The sequence below is a fragment of the Triturus cristatus genome, chromosome 3_2 (genome assembly GCF_964204655.1).
Source record: "Triturus cristatus chromosome 3_2, aTriCri1.1, whole genome shotgun sequence".
Taxonomy (NCBI): domain Eukaryota; kingdom Metazoa; phylum Chordata; class Amphibia; order Caudata; family Salamandridae; genus Triturus; species Triturus cristatus.
In genome coordinates, this window is record NC_140584.1 from 31,349,672 (window position 1) to 31,357,876 (window position 8,205).

Consider the following 8,205-nt stretch of genomic DNA (forward strand, 5'->3'; position numbering starts at 1 on the left):
TTTAAGGGTTGTTAAAGACGAGAGTGGGGTTCTTTACCAATCGGGTTCTTTTCTGTTTTCCAGTTGGCCCTGAGATATCCTGCGAGTTCCACCCCACTCACCAAGCCTCTACATTCTTTTCTGGCTCCTATCCCTGCGTCCATCTCATCCCTGTTGGGTTCTATATTCCACGAGGGTCAGGTGGGTACAGGGGCGGGCGCTCTTGTCGTCTCTGAGGAATCGCTTCACAAGCAGAGGTAAGTCTTGTGGCACAACAAACACAGAAAATCGATAATGGCAGTCTTTCTGTTATTTGAAATGATTTTGGGCACAGGTAAATGTCAGACTATATTAATTGTCACAGTGTTGGCCCCACTTTGCCCAAGTCTTTTTCACAAGGCTATCCGTGTAGATCATTTAAAGAACGTTTGGCTGGTGGGCTAGGGACACATTCACTGTTAGGTCATTGTCCCGGGGTACAATTAAGTTTAATTTATTTTCACTGCAAAGAATGTCAGAAAGCCGGGGCCGATTGGATTAGTGTGAGAAATGTCACACAGCAGGTTGTGAGGGTGGTCCCTACATACAGGGTTAGTTATAGCGGTGAACTTAAAAGAAAACTTAATAAAAACAAGGCAGGAGGAATCAGAGGATGTGACCGTCAGGAGATGATAGTGCGGTCACCAGCACCCCCGTGTGGTTGTTGGGAGAATGGGCTGCTATGGTAAAAACATGATCTAAATGTAATGCAATTATATCATTTTTGCGCATCTGATTGCGGCGCCCCTGGCTATTTCTGACGGCGCACCGGGGTGCCGCGGCGCACACATTGGGAACCGCTGCCCTATGGTAACAGTTGGTATGAAAAAACAGGTGTAGCCAGACTTAAAAAGGGGGACTAAACTCCAGGTTTCCTGGGAGAGGCAGATGTCTTGGCCTTCTATTAGTTTATTCCAGTCGGGCAATGGCAGTTTACTGCTAAGTCCGGCTACATTCCAAGAGATGATCTTAAGCTGGGGGCAAGGGGCCAAAGCGGGGGCTGTCACTCGTAAGAAAGTTGCTTGGGGCTGGGGCGGTGAGGCAAGAGGAGCACCAGGGGCGGCCCTCTCTATGTCCATGTTTGCAACTGCAATCTGATCCCTCACCTTATCAGTGCAGCAACTAATGTGATTGATAAGAGTTAGATTTATAGATGGTTCATAAGGGACAGTTAAAGATGTTATGCTTGGAAGGATTCTTGGGGTACTATTGTGGGGAATGTCAAAAGAGTCCAGATGTGGGATAGGGGCTATTCTCAGTCAGTCGTTAGCATCTAATGTGCTCCTCCCTTCTGTGCATGACTCTGGTGTAGTACCCTGTACCCTGGCGTCAATATTTAGTGGAGAGCGTCTGAACTGGATAGCTGAAGACCCTGGGGGACAAGTCCGAAATTCTAATGCTAGTAGGTTTTCAGCCATTTCGGGCTTGGCCAGGGTGAGTTCGATGTAATAGCAAAAAAGAACAAAACAGCTGACCAAGGTCAAGCACTTAGAGTTCCATTCGGTGACAATATATACATTCAAGTGCAACAACTCCCAGTATCTGCTGTTTAAAGATACTTGTCTTACAAGGAGTCCATAAAGAAAAAAAGGAAGGTGCACTCCATCATAAGTCTTTACAAAAGCAACGCCAATATTTGGAAATACTTTTCTTCCTTTATTCGTAGTCTTCAATAAGAAAATAGGCACACAGCCAACGCGTTTCGTTCCCCCAAGCCTTGGGAACTTCGTCAGGGCTGCAATCATTTATAAAAACAACCACATAAATATACATCTAAAATACATATATAAGTGACAATATAAGACAATAAACATAAATGACAATGATATCTGAAAGAAACATAACAATTCAAACACTAAAAAGAAGCAGAAAACTTAACAGACTCAGAATTGACACATTACAAAACATGACAAAAATAACAATCATGATCAAAGTATGATTTTAAGATCAACCAACACGTACATTATGTGACATCCAAAAACTAGAGAAAATGAGAAAAAGGGTGAGAAGAACGACCAAGAATGAATAAAAATGATGAAAAATTAATTCAAGACCAGGTAAAGAGGGAGATCACCAAAGATTGCCAAAGAAAATATGTCCAAGGAATATATATCCTGTCCTATCTGTGTTCAATGTCTTCAATAAGCCACACTGAAATGAGGAGGTTAAGCATTAGAGCATCAAGATACCAAGATTAAAAAAAATAAACAAAAACTAAGAAAGGAAAGAATAGAAAGAATCAGAAACAACAATTAATAAGGAATATACCAAAGAACACCTCAAAGGAGGGTAAGTTCAAAATGATAGAAACACCCCAATCTAAAATAAGATAATAATAACAAGTGGGCTCGTGAGATAGAAACATCATCAAGGGCAAGAAGTATGCAATAAAGGTCAATTATAACTCTTCCTTACCTTCCTATAGGTGTAAGAAAAGGTCAATAAGACCCAAATACAGATAGTGTCATCAATATGGAAAGTAGAGTCTAAAATAGTTGCTCAAGAACACCAGTGTATACAGGTTCTAAAGAGAAAAATTAAAAAATATAGAAAAGAATAAACACCCAAATCCTAGGCAAGTGAAGAAGCTGGTGTGGTAACACAGGCAATGCAAGCGTAGGTTATTATTACCGCAAGACGCCAACATTGTTTCCTCTCTCTCTCTCTCTCCTTTGTAGGTCTCGCTGGCGTTGCAGCGCAAAGCGCTGCCGCCAGCGAGACTACTATTGTTGCCGTGTTTGCTCCCAAGGGAGACAGACCGGGGCACGCGCAGCGATCGGGTACTGTGGACGCGCTTCTGAGATGCACATGCCCCCAAGCGCGCGCGCGCCGCGCTCCGCCGGGCTTGTCTTGTTTTCATAGTCTACCGCCCACGTAGGTTTTTTATGTAGCTACGCCATGAGCTTTCTGCTTGGCATCTCGACTCCACAGAGACAGGGATTCCATAAGCGGAAGGGTCCACTTAGAGGTAAGTCGTTTCTGCAGCCAGTTTGTATACAGACTGAGCCTCAGTTTATAGCACGTAGGTCACTTACGTAGGCTCTTTATTTCCCAGACAGACTTCCCAGGAGTTTTTACCCGGCAGAAAAGTGTTTAGTCACTCCATGGTTGACTCGAGCGAAGATTGACGTTTTTCTAATCATCCTTCGTCAACTTTGTAAGTCCCGAGTTTGATGCATTTATTTATTGTTTGGCGCCCCTAGTTAGCAGGAACCGCGCCGTTTTATGTTATCAATCCATATTGTTTGCGGGCTATTGAGTTGTGATTTTGGTATTTTGTGTATGTCTCTACGCAGATATGTGGAGTTAACTTCAATTGTGATCCACTTGGCTGAGCTTTGAGATTTCCGCTCTAGCTCAGAAGCAGTCCTCCTGGCGAGGTACAAACGCAGAGAGATGTTTTTACCATTAGATCCTAGGTAGAGCTGTTTTGACACATTGAGGTATCCTGTAGCTCTTGAGATTACTTTGGTTTCTTTGTCTTTTCCATTATATATTTTACTTTGCTATTCACTGGGTACTGTGTTTGAGGAACTTTATTCCAATAGCGTCACGCCTACATTATTCTGTATTCTTTTATGGGTGTATTTACCTGTGGCTATTTGATATAATAAAATGCACACTTTCCGTTTTCCTTTTAGCTCTACTGTTGTCCACAGTTTAAACAAACTGAATTAGTCATCACCCTTGGGAGACTTTCTATAAGTGGTGTGGTTGATCCCCAGATGTATAAATTGTAAATAGTTATGTATATAAATGTATATGAGAAGGTGTATTTACTTGTGTTTCAGGTTTCCTTTGGCCCCCAGTCCTGATGAGGCCCAAACTAAACGGGCTGAAACGCGGCGACCTGATATAGAAAGAAGCCCTGTACCACTTGAATTCATGTGTAAAGAATAATTTGCAACACCAGTAAATAGTATAATAAGGTGTAATGTACTAATACCCTAAGAGGTGTTGACATGAGGGTGATCTTGATTGATGTGAGCTGCGAATTGTAGTTTTGGTGCTTATAAGTGTCTTTCGCAGCACAACTAATATTAGGGCTCCAAAGATTCTGTCTTCCGATACAGAAGTGTATTAATTGTACGTATATTTTCATGTTTTGTAAGTAAATGTTTGTTGTTTGTTTGATAAAGAAATACACATATATAAAAATTGGATGTATAATGACATACACCGAACCTACAACCTAGTGTGAGTGTGTTTTTGAATTAAGACAATTGGTCTGCAAGAGAATAATTTCTCATTGATGGATTAATTCAGGTCTCCATCAGCTATATAAATGATTGTTGTTGTATCCATTAAGCTGCATTATTTTTGCTCTTTATTGATCGTCCAAATGTAATAGCAGCCCGTGATCTCACTACTACGAGGCTCCCGCCGCCAAAATTCAAGTCTCACCAAGGCACATACGCTGGTATAATAAACACGGCGCGAACCAGGCGACATGGCAAAAAACAATAAAGTAGTCCCTACATTAAAAGATACTGCAGCGTAAGTTAACTGTAGTTGGTCGATGCTGCTTCCTCCTGAAACGGAAGAAAACATAAGTGACGTATCGGAGCACTAGCAAACAGTGAGCAAGATCCCATTCCTTTAGTGCTTTTACACACTCATACCACCACAGACCTGGGCAATTTCATGAGGCTGTGAATCCCCTTTAAGCCTAAAAGGAACCAGTTTTAAAACTGACTTAGAAACAGGTCCCAGCAATGACTATAAAAACCCTGAGGCAATCCATTCCAAGAAAACAAGCCCTCTGTACATTTCAAATGCTTTACCTTATTGTGTATTTCTTAGAAGTATTTGCTTCTGTTTCCATAGGCTTATTTTGTGACTCTTGTATGGCACACATTGTAAACTCAGTAGCCGAGAGTGTCTGGGCCTGGGCATGAGTAAGAGCCCTGAGGATGAAGGCAGTACGAGTTTCTCAAGGTGCCACTTCACAGCTTCTAGAGAGACACTTTTATTTGGAGGAAGGTTTTTGATTTTGTTTAATCCCTGTATGTAAGAGATGTGCATGCATTGTAAGAATGTCAGATACATCTGTCGGTATAAGTTATTACACAAAAAATTATGTAAACAGCAGTTACAAATGTATTTATTTAATTTCTTTTATATTGCTATTCATCCTAATTTAAGGACTCGGAGCGCTGTAGATCACACAACCATATTACATAAAGTCAATGACGCATACCAGTATATAAATAATGTACAGGGAATGTTTCATAAAGCCATGAGGGTTGCAAGGGGCCTTCTGACTAGAGTGCAATTAGACATGGGTGCACTGTCCTAGCCTGACACTTAACTGGGTGCACTTGGCACAGACGTGTGCATTGCAGCATTATTTCGACCTTCAAATGTCATGGTGAAAACCAAAAAGGTAGATATTATGAAGCAGCCCACCACTCAGGCTGAAATGACTCAATACCAGCAAAGGCTCTCCGAGTTTGATCTGCGTCACCAAGAGGAGAAAGCATACCTGATCACTGAGATATCTGATTGACCTTAGAATTAACAAGTATTTGCAATGCAATAGGTCTCTCATTTCCGAGAGTTTGAGCTATTGCCATTGTAAATGACAATTGCTTTTGTTATTGTGTTTTGAAAACCTGCAAGTGTGCATAAACACACATTTTGTACTTATAGTCCTTACTTATAAGAAGCAAGGCTGGCAGTAAAAGAGGCACAGTTACTACCAGCATTGCTTCTTGTATGCAATCACTATAAGTATAAAGTGCATGTTTACGCACGCTTTCAGGTTTTCAAAACATATAAATAAAAGGCATTGTAATTTACAATGCCAATAGCTCAACTCTCACAAAAGCGAGACCTATTGCATTGCAAATGCTTTTTTTTTTTATCATCCCCTTATCCACCGCCAAATGCCCTTTAACCCCCCCCCCCCCCAAACCCACTGGACTTTCAACACTATTGAAGAGTATCTAAAATGTTCAATAATTCCGTGTCACTTCAGAAGAAAATCTACCTCGATTCCTTTCCTTCCCACAGGATGCAGCACATATAATAAAACAAGGATTTGCAATGCAATAGGTCTCGCATTTAGGCGCGTTTGAGCTATTGACATTGTAAATGACAATGCCTTTTATTTTGGTTTTTAAAACATAAATAAAAAAGCAGTGTCATTTACAATGCCAATAGCTTAAACTCTCGTAAATGCGAGACCTATTGCATTGGAAATGCTTGTTTCATAAGTCACAATGGTACACCCAAAACATAAAAATAGAAATAGTCTACAACCAATAGCTATAAAATATCATAAGCGCTATCCAGAAATACGTTCGTACCACTAAGCATATTGAAGGCAAAGGTTTCAGTGTTTAAACAATGTCGTCATGTGATAGATCGGCACAATGCAGCGATATTGAATAATACAAAGGTTTACTTGTAAATCAAGAAACCACGTAAAAGATGCTAAAATCTATTTGCATATTGAAATAGATGCGGACAAGACCAATATATGGGCCCCTGCATTTGCGCTACGCAAAAATAGAGATAAAAATGAAAAGGCATCCTGAAAGGATTTCTCACCTTAAAAAATATATGTATGAAGGTATTACCGCCAATAAGGCACTGCTTCAAAGTAATAACCTTGAACAAAGCTGAAAGAACTCCTACGGTATCTGTTAACAGAAAAAGAAAGTTGTATAGCCAAAAACGAAAATATGACTTAAATATAACCCACAACAACGATACACAGAGCCCTGCAATGCACCTATATATATATATAAGGATATTCGCAGGGCAGCGCATACCTGAAAAGTTTTCTATAGCCAAGGCGCAGTATGATAGCTGTTAACCTCAAAAGAGGCAAAAGAGGCCATTGGTCTTACTTCCGCATTTAAAAGCCCCATCAGGAGGACACGTGACTGCATTCGTCATCATGATCAGTTGAACAGACATAGAGAAAGGTAAACTCCACAACTTTGCCTGCATGGCGGCCATATTGGAATGTAATCATTCAACAATAAAGAGACCTCAAAGGTGCATGGTACCACCATATATTAGAGTTCCTATTAAATCACAAGAAAAAATATATACAAGAACAATAATATCTATAATAATGATGACTTTCCCAGGGAGAAATAGACGATTAACATAGCCGAAAATGACCAACCAAATTCGACTATCCTAAGAAAAAGGAAGAGAATAATTTAAACGAAAGCCTATATAGTAATGAGCTCATAATTAGTGACAAAACCATAGAATAAATGGCCACTTAAATCACCGTAATATTAGGTGTGCACATCTGCCATCGGTACTGTAAATACCCGTAACTACTGTTACGACCTGATTTAAACGCCAGCTCGAGTATTCATCTGAAGCGGAATGGACCACTACTACCCCAGATGTTATCACTAATAGTAAATACTAATAGGCATACGAAATCCTACAGTATTAATTCATGACAACAACTGCCACCCACTCAAAATCGGCTATTAAAATAGCAACCATAATCCGGTATAAGTCAGGCTGTGGGAATGGTTATCAATATAGGTCTGGAACTCCTTAAGTACAAAGTACATGTCATGGTATGAGAAGCCGTACCACCATAAATAAAAGTTGACAAGTGAAAAAAGCGAGAAAAATAGAAAAGAGAGAAAAATAACAGATTGTAGATCTATAAGATGACAGGTAAATAATTAATTGAAGAGAAGAACTAACGGAAAAGAGTTGATAAAAACATATCAATATAGTAGTTGGCAAATATTTGAACTGTTAATTTTCTTCAATACAATTTTTTAAAATTCGTGTATTTTCTCACAAAATAGCAAGACACTGGTCAGTTACCAAGCAAATTCCAAGTCCAGTTGTATTTGATATGGAATCTCCTATTCAAGGAAGTAATGCAACTCCCTATCGGTATTATGGCCCATTTGTGTAGCTTTCAGACGGCAAATCCATCTCGCCTCCATCTGCCTGACTTTCAATTCTCGGTTGCCACACCTAACATTGATGGGTACATGGTCAATTCCATGGAACCAAAAATCCATTTTATAAGGGTGAGTTTTCGCATAATGCTCACTGACCGGATAACGTGTGTCACCATTAAGTATCGCCCTGAGGTGCTCCTGAATTCGGACTTTAAGTGGGCGCACCGTACTTCCTACATAGATGATATTACAATTACAACCCAAGACATAAACCACATGTGTTGTACTA

The 8,205-nt window shown here is 40.1% G+C and overlaps 1 long non-coding RNA gene across 1 annotated transcript in view; it reads right to left on the reverse strand.

The window, feature by feature from the left end:
• The window catches only part of LOC146856723 (uncharacterized), a 58,233-nt gene extending 51,334 nt beyond the window's left edge, over positions 1-6,899 (reverse strand). Inside the window, exons 1-2 of the long non-coding RNA XR_014979808.1 lie at positions 6,798-6,899; positions 6,574-6,665 (exon numbers count right to left, since the gene is read on the reverse strand). This is a non-coding gene — a long non-coding RNA (uncharacterized LOC146856723). The remainder of the gene's footprint in view (positions 1-6,573; positions 6,666-6,797) is intronic.
• Between the last annotated feature and the right edge of the window lie 1,306 nt (positions 6,900-8,205).